Raw genomic sequence first — 16,717 nt, 5'->3', positions numbered from 1 at the left:
AAGAAATTGGCTGTGGTTTCAAAGTGCCAGTTTCTGATCGCAGCCACACTAGTATAAATCTGGAGTAGCTCTAAAGAGTTCAGAATTGGACAACAAAGTCTCTTAATCTAATCAGGCAAAAGATAAAAGAATGCTTAAATTATGGAATGTCTGTCTGTGTATTAATACTTTAGCTAAGTCACAAATTCTTGGTTGTGTGTAAGTATCTTCCCTAATACTTAAAAAAAAATGTTAACGAGGGGTCATCAACAGTGAAGCTGAGAGAATAATTTGTAGTGAATAATATAGTTCATTACTTCAAACTTTTTTATTAATGAATTGCCCACAAGCAGCTTGCTGTTGTCTTGAATGTTTATGTAATTCAAAATTACTCACCATACAATTTTTTTCCAAATAATTTTTGCTCTGTAAACTGTTCTTGAGCTTCTTGTACAGAGTATTCAGTATCTGAAATCTGTGTCATGTTGGCTTGTTTTAATAAGGCATGTATGTTACTAGAGGAACGTAACTTAGAATCAGGTTTCCAATGTGGTTTTATCCTTATGAGTTCAAAATTTGCTTTTCATGAAAATTCACTAACATTTAATTAAAATATACTATTTCCACTAACATCCAAACCAGTATACTCAATGCCCTGCAATGGTCTCAGAAAATGAACACCAAAGGGGCATGGCCACTTCTGAAGTTAATTTCATTTTTTTTATATAAGCAAATAGTTCCCCCCCCAAAAAAAATTTAAGTGTTTATCCTGTTCTGATCAATGCCTGGAAGAGTTTAAAAGCACAAAAGTTACAAAGAGGCTGCTTAGTAAAATGGCAAATTCTATAGCTAAATAAATTTATTAACTGTCCTATTTTCTTGCTAGAGGATATGAATAACTCCTCTTGATCTCAGTGGGAGTTACTTATATTCTCTGGTGGGAGAATAGGGTCCTAGACCTCAAAAGGGAAATATAATCACTCTCTTTCACTCAGAATCCTGCCATCCTCAGACTAACAAATACTCTGTAGTCCCTCTATATTTTTCCATCTGTTGAGCTGTCACCATCTCTACCTCTAAACATTTTAGACACTGTAGGAGCTTTTGTATCATTCCTATTGTGAGACTCTTTCTGCAAGCACTTCCAAAAAAAGATATAATTTCACAGAAGTATGTTAGCACTGATTTATCCAGTTATGCACGAGAGGCCTGGCTCATCCTGTTAGTTGCACCCAAGCAACTCCCAGTGAGGTCAATGGGAGTTGCACTAGTGCAGCTACCAGGGTGATTGGGCCACAGGATCTGTATTCGCTCCCCTTCCCTCAGGCACAAGTAAATCCCACTGATTTCTATGGGAGTTACTCATATCCTGTGGCAGGAAATTAGGGCCCCTATGATACAGTAGGAAAACTGATGGTGATAGTTTCCATGAGTTGCGTGACAGAAACAACCTGTACTAAGTGTCTGTAATGATTTTCAAATGCAAATCTTGTTAATGAGGTCAGGTGCGCAAAGTAAAGTTATATTTTAACTTACACACGCTTTCCCATAGCAGCCTTTGACTCTAATAGATGCTGACTTTACAACAATACATAATAACTTATTGTGAGAAATTTCTCCAATTTCTGGACAGAAAAGTTTCCATTCAGCAAGTATTTTGAATGTTTTACTTTTTCCGTTTTTTCTTTAGACTTTTTTTTTTTATTGTTTTTTGTTTGTTGGTGATCAGTAAAAAGACAATCCCCTTCTTCAATTTTTTATTTATTTATTTAATTGGAATGCATGTCTTATATAACATTTCATGGTAGTTCAGGATCCTGTACCTCCATTATCTGAAACTCCCGTTAAGAACTTCTGACCTACTTTGGCTTTTGAAAACTGAAACAGACCTTCATCATGTGCAGGCCTTTTATTTTATTCTTTGAGAGTGTGTTGCAGCACTAGAAGGAAAAAGAGGTGACAACTTTTGAGGAAGAGAAGAATCAGAATGAATAATTTCTTACGGCTGTTTTCCCCTTTTCCTGTGAAAGCCTCCAGTGAAACAAACTGTGTGTGTATGTAGCTCTTATTGACATAGGTTGGATGAATGGGTGCTCAACACTTCTGAAAATCAGTCTGCTTTTATTTAGATGTCTAAGTATGTATTTAGCAGTCTACCTTTTAACACACAAGTTTGAAAATGTTGGCCATCATGCATCACTTTTTTAGACTAGATCTTTCTATCTCTGATCAGCTGTTGTGTTTGTGTCCGAACTGCGTTGTCTGTCCAGTTTAAGCTATAAGTGGCTGGCAGAATGGTCCAGACCATGTCTTCTTCAAACAAAGTAGTGGCACTCAATAAATAACAACGCCCAGTTTACATAAAAAGCATCTATATAACTTTTATAATGTCACATAAATGAAAATTATTGTGCCTATATTTGAAATACAGTTAAGTACAGAAAACAATTGATTAAGCCCCACTCATATGCCATTATATGGGTATGTATTTTAAACACTTTGTTTTTTACTAGATTCCTTATAAGCAATACTTGTCATTCGACATCTAAAATTCATATTAGAAAAATGGTGCAGACATGTAAAAATAAAAAATCAGACCCCAAATATAGCTTCAATGGTGTATAATTGACAGCTTTCCAAATAACAATGGGTCTGTCTATGTCCTTATGCCTTTTAATATTAGGTCTATGCCGTTTTTTCATGTCCCATGATCTCTTCTGGTGTTCACTAACATATTGATGTTTTTTGGCACAAACTTTGTCTCCTTTCCCACAAACAGTGGCCTAAAGTATTCTGTCTCCCTTGATGATCTTTTCTCTAGCTCATACATCTCCAAAAGGGTTTCATTCAGGGCCCACTGAAATCCATGGAAGTCTTTCTACAGCCTTTCTTTGGATCAAGCCCTAACTACTGTGCTATACCAGTTTTAGATATATTTTTTTCCAGACTCTTCTCTCTGGTATTTTTTCACTAGGGAGGTCAGTCCTAGTGGTTAGACACACAAATTTGTAATCTCTACTGATAACTAAACAAAATAATTAATTATCCGTTTATTTATTTGTACCTGGAAATACAGAGTATTGTTTTAGTTACTGAAAAACAGAACCCTATTCTCCTGCATCTATTAGAATAATTACAAATTTACTTAGAGACATATAGCTTGTGAGAGATATTTTTTTAAAAAAATTAAAGGGTATAGATATACATTAGACATAGCTATTAACATATCACACAGTAAAATTCTGTTTTGACAATCAATTTAAGTAACTTCCATTTTGATCATTATACTCAAACAACCACTCCATCCAGATCCATAAAACAGTGACTTATCTACACCAGGAACATCAGAGGAGCAAAATCTCCATGATGTCTGGAGTAAGTAAATCCTGCCAGAGGTTGTAGTGCTATGGTAGGTCAGTCAAGCTATAATTAGCTTTAAGTGACTCCAACTCCAACTGGCACACCCCAAACTACAAGTCTTTGCTTACAGCTTAGTGCCATCAAACAGGTCAGAAATTTTCTTTGAGGGGTGCACTGCTGTAAACAAAATATCAAAGAAAATGAATAAATAATTCATTAAATAAAAAATTCATCAATAAAAAATCTGATCCTTAGAACCAAACCCACAGTGATCATGGTAAGGGAGGAAGCAACACATCAGTGCTAATAGAGAAAAGGCTTTTGGAAAGTCAGACTTGATTCATGATCATGGCAAGGATCCCTCTGAATTCCACTAGAATTCCACTAGAACTTCCTGAATTAAGCTGAGCAAGGGAGAAAAATAATTGAAGGCGACGTGAGTATTTGTTAAGCTTTCTTCCACCTGAGTGGTTCCCACTCCCTCCAAAACATTGTAAAGATGTTTTCCCTGGCAATAAACAATGAGGGACATAATCTGGTTTGTAGCACACTGTCTATAGGCAGTTTATGTTTAGCTGGCAAGGTTGCTGATCTCTTATTTTTATTCTCAGGCAGCAGCCTGTGATCGCTACCAAACTTGGGGGACCAAGGCTTCCACTTTCCCATAACTTGGGGTGTTGTACTGAGGAGCAACGCAAAAGAGGAAATAGATCTGCCAGACCCGCCCCAGACCAGTTTGGCTTCTGCCCCTGAGATCTAATTGCTACATTAGAACAGTCATTTTGTTAGCCGAGAGGAGAGATCATAGCTGGGCCAGCAGCCTCCAGTGGCCCCCTTCTCACATTTGGAATAACTTTGGGAAAGATCGAAACTTTCCCCTGTGAAAAGCAACAAAAAGTCCTGTGGCACCTTATAGACTAACAGACGTATTGGAGCATGAGCTTTCCTGGGTGAATACCCACTTTGTCAGATGCATGTGCGTCTGACGAAGTGGGTATTCTCCCACGAAAGCTCAAGCTCTAATACGTCTGTTAGTCTATAAGGTGTCACAGGACTCTTTGTCACTTTTTACAGATCCAGACTAACACAGCTACCCCTCTGATACTTTCCCCTGTGAGATTCTTTTTCTGATCTAAATCGTGTTCCTTTTATTTATTTTTTAATGAGCCATTTCGACGTACAGAATCACAGGCTCTGTCGAGTTACTCTGGGAAAAAACAAAAACCTGTTTACCTGATTTAAAGTTTATAAAGCATTACGTTTTACCTTCATAATGCTGCTGGAATGGATGAATCAAGTGTGGCCTAGCTGCCCGTATGCCATTCAGCTTCAGTCTGTCTTTTTGTTTACACTGGGAATACAATAGAAACTATAGTCCTTCCAATGCATCATTTATAAGTGTATTCTACCTCTGAATGTACAGACAGAACTGGCTCTGTGAATGAGGTCTGTGAATATTGCCAAGACACTGTGCTTTGTTCAGCATTATTCTTCACAATAGATACCACACTTTGGAAGTAATTTTAAAAAGGGAATCAAAATAGTGGTACTTTTAGCCTTTGTTTCTTTTATACCACACTGCATTCTCTGTCTCTCATTCAGCTGCTTCTATTATACTGACAAATTAAATAAACCACTCCATTGCTGCAGCGGCTTGCACAGCCTGGGCTTCAGTACACTGCCGCACTGGGAAGTTGAAATAAACATTTATGCCGTTTTTATTCTTAGCCATTTTAAGCTAACTTTAGTCAAACATCTTAAAAAAAACATTGAGCCAGAGAGAGAGAGAGGAGTGCAGCCAAATTTTAAGTTGATCTGCAGCACCAAGAGATCTGGAGGTGATGAAAAGCCATATGTCCAGGTAACGAGCCTGCTTTTTTAGTGTTCCACTTTCTACAAGTACAGAAAGTTTCTTCCCGCTGTGAGGCCTGTGGGAGCGTGAATTGGTGAGTTACATACAGAATGATCTGGTGCAAACAGGAGCCGGTTAGCAGTCTAGCTACAGACTTGCGCAAACTGCAAAATTAAGCAGCAAAGTTTCGGGTGGGTTCTCCGGCCGCTGGTACAAGTCTGTATTTTATAATTAGCCACAAGCTCGTTCTCTAAAGGTGTGCGGGATCGGGGCAAGTCTTTCTTCCAAAAGGAAAAAAGAAGGTGTTGATTGGTATCTCGTTAACCAGCATAGATATTCACATTGCACCGCAGGCGGAGGGAGAGCTGTAGGCTCTGAGACAAATAAACACAGGACTGTAATTTGACACTTAACTTTGTCATGATGCTTTTCTGACTTTGACTGTGGGAGACCAGCCTTGCTTTGAGCAGGCAAAACAACAAACAAACAAAAAGCCCCTAAGGACATCTCGTGACAGTCACAGATTAAGTATGAAGTGCCGAGCAATGTGCTTGCAAACAATTACCTGGGGAGGGGGGAAATGGGGCTTCTTGTTGGTATGATGATGTTTGTGCATATTAGTAGTCTGAGAAATATCATCCATTGACGACTTCATCATTTTACCTAGCGAGGCTCTGAGTAATGACCATAAAGCGCCCGGGTTAGGTTTGCAGAGTTCTGCCCCGGGCGCCTGGAGTCCTAGCGTGTAGCTAATATAGGCTGTGTCTCTACACCCTGCCTTTCCCCTCCTGTCCTTAACAAAGCGCCGGGGGATCAGGGAGCCGCCTGGTTTTGAAGGGCCCCTCAGAAGCAGTCAGGTTCCTTCTGAAAGCAGAACTCCAGGGAATGTCACTTCCAGGAGCTGGGCTTTGAAGGCTTCAGCCACCAGCTCCACTGAGCTCATTTGGGATGCGAGGCGGCCAAGGCAGAGCCCGGGGCCGCTGGGTTCCAGCAGCGCGGTCCCCGGGCTTCAGAGTCAGAGCGCGCCGCAGGCAGAGGGGAATATTGAGCCGGAGCGGTTTGAACAGCGCGCCCAGGGTTCATCTTTTATTACCAAAGAAAGAATGAAAATAATAATAATAAAGCTCAGGTGAAATTTTCTTCTATTGTCTAGGAAAAATCTCTGTAATTTGCCCCAAGGGAAATCCAACTGCCTTGTGAACCACCCCCTCCTCCCCCGGCTCCAAGCGTCAGTGCCTATGGGGTCCCTAGAGCAGAGAGCGGGGCAGGGTGGGGAGGAGCTGAAGGTCAGGGTTACCCACTGTCGCATGACTTTTAAGCTAAAGCGGTTTTTATTTCTCTTGTTGCCCTGTCAGGGCTAATTTGGGCTGCATTCTGCTAAAGGGGTGGGCCTGCTCATGACAGGAGGGGGTTAAAGGAGATTACAAGCTTTAGAGGTTGTCAGCAGCTACTGCTGCCTGGGGATGTTAAATTGCGATTTAATGGTCAGCTTTATCTGGCTGCTATCAGTGGAGATCTGGCGTTTTCAGCAACTTAATTGGCGCTGTGTTTCCAGGAGTTGGTTTCGAGTTAGGTGGGAGAGCTGAGCGGCTTTTCCTACCCAACCGAGCGCCAAGGGCGTTAGCTGGCAGGACAGCCGTGGGAAATGTGCCTTGCTAGGGACTTTTGCACTTGCCAAGGAGCGCTCGGGCAACATGCTGCTTAAAACAAATGTAAACTTGCCACACATGATTCAGTCAGAGGGAGAGCAAGCGGCGAGGAAGGCTTGTGCTATCAAAACACATGCCCGGTGAGGAGGGGGCGGCTGAGGAGCCGGGCAGCTGAAAACGAGTGTTTCTGCTCCGTGCCAAGCACACTTTGCACGTGTGTGAGGGAGAGCGAACACGCACACACCCAGAGAGGCCGGGGAAAGTGCTTTGCAGGCATTGTCTGTTCACGAGTTTAGGGGTCAGTCCGGAAAGTTCAGGATTAGTAAATTTAATATCCTGTCAAAATTCTCATGAGAATGAATCCTGGCTGGCCTCGCTGGCTGAGTTGGCACAGCAGCCTCGGCGCTGCAGCTTGCGAGATAGCGCTCCTAATTTATGAGCAAGAAATTGTGCTGTGCTGGCATGAGCGGAGCTGGTCAGATGAGAGAGGCTCGCTGGGGGGGGAGGCTTTTTTTTTTTTTTTGGCTCTGCAGTAACCGCTAAGCTGGGGGAAAATACACAGATCTGGATCATTTTAAGTGATTCTTATTCATTCCAAAATCTTCCTGGCTGAAATGACATGTGGTGTTTGTTTTTCCTCTCCCTGTGTTGTAAGTATGGCTGCATATGGGAGTCATTCAGGAATTCTGGCATTAAAAATAAGAAAGAAAGAATCGTTTGTGTGTGTGTATATAAATATATATATATGTATAAATATATTATATATATATATATAATTTTCAAAGCATGGCTTTTTAATGTACAGAGTCATCAAATTTAAAGCACAAATCCCAGAGGGGAGGAATTAATGTTAAAGCAAATAAATAAGGTTGTAATAAACTACAAATTGAAACCCTGATTGAGCAGTTTTTGAGCAGTTGGGGTAATTTTAAAATATACTGTTCCTAACCAAGTAACAAAAAAAAAAAGGGAAAGAGGAAAAAAAGTTCCTGTGTACTTTGTTCAAGGTTCTGCACCTCTCTAAGCAGCTGTCACATCCGTACATTATGGTACATTGAATCTGAATGAGGCTATCCACATCAAAACCTTGCATCCATTATGATATCATCTCCTGCTCTAAGCTGTAATGCTTATTAATTCTGCACCCATACTCTCCAAGCTTCAGCAAATGTATTCCATCAGCCTAGCATTTAATTTAATTAGTACAGCTGGGCTCTCATTCTCCTTTCTGTGTCAGAGGTATTGTCAGCACGTTCTGCTATAACACAATTACTGATTGCTTTTAGATAGGCAGAAATATGATTAGGGTATTGGGTGACTGTATCATAAGCCTTATTAGATTCATTTGAAATCTGGAGATAAATAGGAAACTTTTATTTGCAGTGTAATGAGATTATGCTTATTAGGCCAAGGCCTCACAACCTTTTGCAAAGAACATAGTGTATCGCTAGGATTATACTCTGGAACCACACTTTTTGCTCAGAGCATCCAAGCAATTTCTTAGTGGCTTTGAGATTTAACTGTTGTAGCACTGTACACATTTGAGGATTGTTTTCAATCTCAGTGGCTTTCCCGAGTGGTGGATAATATGTAACTTTCTGGTTGTGTTTTCTTCTGGTTTAATCGGGGAATGTTGACAGAGTCTTTTGTTCAGCGGATAAAACAAGTAGATGAAAAATGTTTGGATGGGTTGGAGCATCGTGTGAGTGAGCAGACAGACACACACCCTGGACACAAAAGGGTTTTGTTTAAAAAAAAGATTAAGCTCCATTTTTCTAAAAAAATATACACATGCATTTTGTAGCTGTTTTCCCAGGCTAACAAAAATAAATTCATACTTAAATTATCTGAGGTCTATCTAATCTATAATGCTAGGGTGCTCATGAAATATGTCATGAGTTTCCTTGTGTAAAGGATCTGGACCTGCTGTGCAGTTTCATATAAGGATCAAAAACCAGAGTGCAGTTAAGTCATATTTATGTCATACCATTTTGTTTTATGTATTATTCTGACAACACATACCGTGTACTGGAAGCAAGGGTTTTGTTACTAGAGTTCATTTATCATAAGGATTCAGAATTATTATCTGGTAGTTTACCCATGACTATGGCTGGTCATTGACTTAACAGTTTTAACATTAGTGCAGACTTTCAGTCTGATCTTGCTCCCATGTAAGCTTTGCGACTGACTTCAGTGGGAGCAGGATTGAGTCTTTTTCGCTCATGAAAATTGCTGGGAAAGCCCTAAGTATCGACATTTGTGCTGCTCTCAGATCTGAGTGCAACAAAGACCTGGGTCTTAGTTTTAGATTCTTTGTGGCACCATTTTATCAGAGACTGAGATGTCTGTGTTAATAGTTTTGGCTAAAGGATTGCTCAATGGGGAGTAACGTGGTGTATCAATATTTCCATGGCTTTTTATTGCTCAGTTGACTGGCACTGAGGTGAAGCCAGCATTGGCTTTGTTCCCACTGCCAAGTTGTGGTGAGTTCTAAGGTAACTTTTAGAAAATATGAAATAGCGGTGGGTGGGGGAGGGAGTGTGACAATTCTGAAAATATCAGACAGAAATTTTAAATGTGACATTTGTATGGGTACATTTTTGTTTTAGTTAATGAGAAAGAGTTCCAGGAGCTACCGTGTTGCTGTGTCCAACTGGAGGCCTTCAGGGAAAAATAAAGTGAGTTAAGGGATGTCAACTCAATTTCAGCTAGTAATAGCTCAGTTGCAGCTTGTCATGATTTTATGTGATTCCTTAACTGAGGAGTAGGTGACAGTCACTGACCAATCTCAGAACCTAACCTTGTGTGTACGCACACATGTAACAACCATAATAAATAAAAAGCACTTCTATAGTTGCTCTCAAAGCACATTGTAAAGGTGGGGTTCATTCTTTCCATTTTACAGATGAGGAAACCGAGGCATAGAAAAGTAAGTGATTTGGCCAAGGTCACACAGCAAGTCAATGGCAGAGGCAAATACCAGTCTGGTGTCCTGTCCCTTTTACTGAAAAGTCAAACACTGAAGATAAAATACCAATACGATACATAAGGTATAGAGAAATATATTATTTATATAACACCATAGGTGTGGATATTACTCTACACAAAAAAAAGTTCTCTAGAAAAACAGGTTATTTCACAGATAATTTTAAGATGAAAAATACACAAGCATGTGAGACACAATAGTCTTTAGCATCTTTCTACCTACCAAATGAGATGAACAGAAGAGACAGGAGCCCTCTATTACTCTGAATTGGGGCCTTTGCATGTAAAAGGAAGGGGAAGTGACATATGCTACAGTTTTTCAGTATTTTATTTATTAATAGATGTATTTTAAAATTCACTGTAATTGCCTATATGTGAAAATGATCTGGTGGCCTCATTCCATTTCCTAGTGATCCGATGTCCACATTAAGGCAAAGAGGCAACTCATATGCTTAAGGTTAGATCCGTGTTTCAGTGCCTTGCTGGATCAAGGCTGAATTGACGTGCTCAGTAAAGAGAAGCTGAACTATGATGTATCTTTTTTATTCCCAGAGGTGGTTTGTCCAGATTCTGTTTGAGATGTGTTACCAAGCAGCATGTGCCACCTTTTTTGCTGCTGCTTATGGGTTATTTCTTCTATGCATAGGCAGAGGACTTGAGTCTCTGGGCCAAAAATAAATGAGTTGTTACATACTAGTGCTAAATTACAACAAACAATTTTATCTTTGGCCTGTTCTTAAAGAGCAGGTTTGTGAAAAGGAATACTAATAGCCAGTTATCCTAAAATTGGTTGATTAAATGGAAGTGTAACTAATTGTTATATGTTTGTTTCATGTAGACTCAAAGGTAGAATCACAACAGAAGTAATTAGAGTAATTATTAAGGTCTGTATTTAATTCAAAACCCCCAGGGAATATTGCATTTTCATTCATGTGAGCTACACTTCCTAGTAAGAGAGAGACTATTTCTCAAAGCTTCCAGTACAGGTATGTTTGCGGTCATGTCATCTCATATGACATCATGTCATCTTGCTCTCTATCTACAGTGACAACATTTGTTAATCATAATCTTGGTAATCAAATGGGAAATGTTACTGGTAACTTCTGTATGTGCGTCTTTTGCATTTCTCACCCTTACACAGGAGTGGCAATCCTTTACTGAAGGCTTTCATAGTCGTAAGATGGGAACGTTAGGATGAACTCTCCTTGATCTTTATAAAGATTGTACTTCACAGATTAAGATGCTAAAACTAGGCATTATTGATGTAACCACAAAGAAATATGGAGCCACGATTTGCGTCATGTCACTGAATCAGGAAAAGGATCCAGTTCCATCAACCCACTAAATTGCTGCATTTTAACACCAGTTTTGTAAAATCCAAAGACCATCTATCCAAAAAAAAAAATTTTTTTTCAGCACCATTTATTCTGGAGTAGCTCTCAAACCACTTTTTCAGTCTGCACACTGAAGCTGAGTTTGGAGTAGAGCACCTTGCAAAAGCACCCACTAAGGGCCCAATTCTGCAAATTACTGAGCACCTCTTCTGACATGGTCAATAGCAAGCACCCTCAACTGCTATTGACATCTGTGCTTGGCAGGAGGCACACAGTATCTTCACAGGATTGGGCCCTAATTGAGTTGGTGCAATCTCTCTCTAAATGGATTAAAGTGTCTGGATGTAAAGCCAGATCATAAAGTGGTGCAACTGCTCCACTGACTTCCTGAAACACAGAACAATGTCAGTTAAACAGAAAGCACTGTAGCTTGATAAATTAGTGCATAGCTTGCTTTTCATTGCTCTTGGTTCTGATCCAGTCATGGTACTTCCTGTTCAGAATGTGGGTGTATGTATGTATATACACAGATATAAAATCTAAGCTTTGTCCCAGCCGGTTTTCAGACTATTACATTTTATGTAAACAATAGCTACCCAAATAATTTTAGTCCCATTCTCTACATAAATACACAACATACTGAAACAAAAAAGTGCCATAACAACAATTCCATACCTACTGCTTTCTAGTATAACTAGAACTGCCTGGAATTAGGTGAATTTTTGCCACTATTATAATACTGCTTATCACATTATTAGTAGCAGTAACTTACTTATTTACTTATTTGTAGATACTGCAGTTGTGCCGAAAAGCCCTGTTCAGGGACTGATTGCCATTGTTCTATTCATCCTACACACTTATAATAAAAAAGAGATTGCTGCTCAAAACAGCTGACAGTAGAAATATATGAGAGACAACTGGTTGATACCTTTTACTCCTCCTGTATTTGTGTTGTAACAGACGGTTATGATTAGTGCAGTCACAAGCCTATAGTTAAAACTGTGTCAGAATTCACTATAACTCACATTTTACGACATTTATAACTCGGATCTAAAAGTTGGTTCCATGGGCTGTGTTGTTTGTAACCATTCTTAAAACAATTATTTTGGTCACATTTAAATTAAATCAGGAACATGATGATGCACACTTGGTGCTTGCTTAGCCACTAAGGGACAGAACATAATGAGTTATTTTCTAATGAATCCTTCTGGTCAAATGGAGGCACGAGCACTGGTGAGCTCCAGAGGGAACTGCTCAAGCCCTCCTTATGGAAGGAGGGTACATGTATTGTGAGTCCCGCATGTGTAAGGGGAGAAAATAGAAGGATATGTAACATTTCAAGAGGAGCCTGTATGAGTCCCTTCCCCTAATCCCCATTAGAGCTGGTTGAAATTCTTTTGTCAAAACATTTTAGGAACTTGGGAATTGCCAGGCTGGATCAGATCCAAGGTCCATTTAGTATCCAGTCCCTGAGAATGACCAGGTCCAGATGCTTCAGAGGAACATCTCTGTAGAGAAACAGTAGGTAGATGTGAAATAGTTTGCTCCCCCACATCAGATCTCATCTTGATCTCTTCATAGTTAAAAGATTAGTTTAAACCATGAAGCAGGAGATTCAATATCCCTTCCAGTTTTTTCTCTTATCATTAGTTATAATTCTTGATATTTTTTACATCTGTATAAATATCTGTGCCCTTTTTTGAATGTCACTACATTTCTGGCCTTGATGACTTCCTGTAGCAATGAGTTCCACAGTCTAGTTGACCATTTTGGGAAAAAGAATTCCCTGTTTTCAGTGAAAAAAAGCTTTTGGGCCAAAAGACTAATTAAAATATTTGATTTTTTCTAGGTACATTTTGGGGTTTGGTTGTTGAAAACCAAAACTTTGGGGGAAATGATTTGAGTTTTTTTTCAAATTTTCTCACCAAAAATAATTGGCATTTTTTCCATCAGCCTTGTACCCTTTGAAATTTATATTTGCACATTAGGTTCTGGTCCTGCATTGCTTATGAGTAGGGCCCTACCAAATTCACAGCTATGAAAAATGCATGCTGGTGGCAGCTCTGCCTTTAGAGCTGGACTCCTGGCCAACAGCCACTGCTCTCCAGCTGCCCAGCTGTGAAGACAGTGCTGCCACCAGCAGCAGCACAGAAGAAAGGTAGCAGTACCACAACCTCCCCTATAATAACCTTGTAAACCCCCCCCAAAACTCCTTTTTGGGTCAGGACCCCTACAATTACAACACCTGAAATTTCAGATTTAAATAGCTGACATCATGAAATTTACTATTTTAAAAATCCTATGACTGTGAAATTGACCTAAATGGACCGTGAATTTCTAGGGTCCTACTTATGAGCCAAACTGGGATAAACTTGAGGGCCTAATTCTGCCCCCACTTCAAGGACCATAACCAATAAGAGTAGGAGGAGCCCTCCCCCTCCTCTCCCTGGCTTGGGTAAGCTCCCAGCTCCTCCCCCATCGCCCCTTCCCCCTGGTCTTGGCCGGTGATTTGAGAACTCCCCTTCCTCTTTCAATTTACTTTGGTCACTAGGTGTAACTCCCATTGAAATCCATGAGGAGTTGCCACCATGCAACTGAGGACCAAATGGGATTTTAGGCAACCAGTTCCCATTAATATCAATGAAATTCTGTGGCTAAAACCCCAACATGCTTTGGGCCACTTATTACATTTTTATTTACATTATTATTACTATTACAAAATCGCTTTGGTTTATGAAAATAAAACTTGGCTGTAATGTGGAATGACTGAATTCCAGGCTGTTGTTTTTCAAAATAGCCAGGAATCAGGATCTTTCTCATGCAAATGTAAGGCCTGAATTTGCCCCTCTAAGGCTGTGTCTATATTGCGCACCTCTTGTTCCAGTGTACAGGGTATGTATAGCTACGTACCGCAGGAAAGAGGAGGCTGCATCCACACTTCACTGTGTGACTACACGTGTCAGTGAAAGGCTCAGCAACGGTGAGCTGCTGGAGCCTTTCCCCTCTGTCAGAGACTTTACCTGTCACAAGAAAAGGCTACCTCAGCTCACTGCAGCTGGGAAAGGCTCCTGGAGCAGGGAGCTGCTATGCCAGAGCTTTTCCCTGCTGCCTTGTCTGCTGGACTTTCCCTGCTGCTGGAGCCTTTCCCTGTGGGAGGGAAAGGCTCCAGCAATAGGGAGGCAGCAGGATTCTACACTGCTATTTTTAGCAGTGTAGACAAGAGAGGCAGTGCTTGGGCATCTAGACAACTGTGTAGGATACATACCCATGGGGTTCAGGTATGTCTTTGCTTGCCTAAGCAGTGCCTCACCATCTACACTGCTGTTCTACCTGGACTAGTTGCGGGTGTAGCGTGTGTACTGTACACGCTGCGGAAAGGAGTGTGCCGTGTAGACGTATCTTTACTCACATTAAATAATACTTGACTCCCTGAATAGTCTTATTGATTTATATGAGACAGCTTACAGAGTAATGTCCTGCTCACCATACGTAAGGGATCCAACTCTTGATGCAGTTCCCTGGCAGATGTGATGACATAATAGCACTCTGATAGGACATTCTGTTGGGTCACTTACCAGTGAATTAGGATGGTCTCAGACTTTGGAGATCCACAAAAGAAAATGCAGACGTGTACCTCCACCCAGTGCTTAATTTGTGATGAAAGAGGTGTTGGGGATCAAGCAATTTTTTTACTTTCATAACTAATGCAGCAAACCCAGAGGTGCTGGGGCTAGGAACTACAAGCCTAGAGGTGCCGGGGCTCAACCCTAGCACAAATTAAGCACTGCCTCCTCCTTGCAGATGCGCACATAGACATTAGAGATGGTTGAAAATTTTCAAGTTTTGACAACAACAACAAAAGACATTTCCATGAAAATTATTGTGAACATTTGTCCTAAGCTCTGGCCCACACATAGTTTTGTTTTTTTGTCTATGGATGATGTAATTGTTATCTTTTCCATACCATTTTAGATAGGATAGTTTAATCAGTCAGTATAACCAGGTGTGCTGTGCTAATCATTTCGTAGACCATGTGTGTCCCTACACACACGCACACACACACACACACTCCCTCATCCACTCTCCAGAAAGACCCTGAGGAACCATTTCCAATAGCAGAGACATTCTAATCTATCAATTGTATAATATAATTTTAATTCCTCTCTGCCCCCCATTTTCAAAGTGCAGTTAGGGCTTGTCTGTTCAGCACCTATACTTCCCTGAAAACTGAAGTCTTCTTCAGAACAAGTACAGCCTGGGAAGTGGCAAGGAAATTCCCTTCCTTTGTGCTTCAGCATCCATCTGAAAAAAGGGAAGGAGGGTTACGAAAGTAGTTCCCCCTTCATATCTGCTGAACAGTTGGCTTCCTAACTGAGACCTCTAACCAGGTATATTTATGGTCATGGTTTTCATGATGTGGACAGCTGCAATAAGGAATGATGTTATTTTGCTTAAGGCAGTGGTTCTCAAACTAGGGCCACCGCTTGTTCAGGGAAAGCCCCTGGCAGACCAGGCCGGTTTGTTTACCTGCCGGATCTGCAGATTCACCCAATTGCGGCTCCCACTGGCCACGGTTTGCTGCTCCAGGCCAATGGGGGCTGCAGGAATGGCGGCCAGCACGTCCCTCGGCCCACGCCATTTCCTGCAGCCCCCATTGGCCTGGAGCAGTGAACCATGGCCAGTGGGAGCCACAATCGGACGAATCTACGGATGTGGCAGGTAAACAAACCGGCCCGGCCCACCAGGGTGCTTACCCTGAACAAGCGGCAGCCCTAGTTCGAGAACCATTAGTTTAAGGCACACTGTCACAGGTCAGAAGACCTGGATTTTATTCTGAGCTCTAACGCATACTGCCTGTGTGACCTGCGTTTTTCCCTTGGGCCAAGATTTTCAAAGGTAACTATTGATTTTGGGTGCCCAAATGAGATAGCTTAAAGGGGCTTAATTTTGAGAAAGTGCTGAGCACCTACCTTCTGATAATCAAGGCTTTATAAAATGGCTCAGATTGGGCCCCCAAAAACTGAAGAAGCCAAAATCAATAGTCACTTGTAAAACTCCTGGATTTCTATACATAAGATTCCTGTCAATATAGTGGGGGTAATAAGGTCCTCTACCTCATAGAGTGGTTTTGAGGAAAAATTATTTTTTTTTAGAGATTCCTGAATGTACAACATTGTATATTTTTATTGTTAGGCCTGGTCAAAAGTTCCTGAATTGTGAGCTTTCAATCATTTTTTGTCAAAAATTTCCAATTTTGATTAAAATTCCCTCAAAACCTTTAATGGAAAATGTTGGGGGTGGGGTTGACTGACTGTAGAACTGGTTGACACTTGTCTATTATAAACAAAAGTATGCAAAATGTTGGCATTTTTCAAAACAATAAAGACATTTCAAAAAAGTCCTATGACATTTCTACCAATTTTTGCCATTTTTTGACCAGCTCTAATTATTTTTTCAGAGGGCCCTTATTTGTATTGTAGTCCAAGTCTCAAAAAGGAAAGGGATACAACACACAAGCTAAATGGTCAAGGTAATGACTGACGGACATCTTATTTCCA

The sequence above is a fragment of the Chelonoidis abingdonii genome, chromosome 1, assembly GCF_003597395.2.
Source record: "Chelonoidis abingdonii isolate Lonesome George chromosome 1, CheloAbing_2.0, whole genome shotgun sequence".
Classification (NCBI taxonomy): Eukaryota; Metazoa; Chordata; order Testudines; family Testudinidae; genus Chelonoidis; species Chelonoidis abingdonii.
This window is presented reverse-complemented; position numbering follows the sequence as displayed.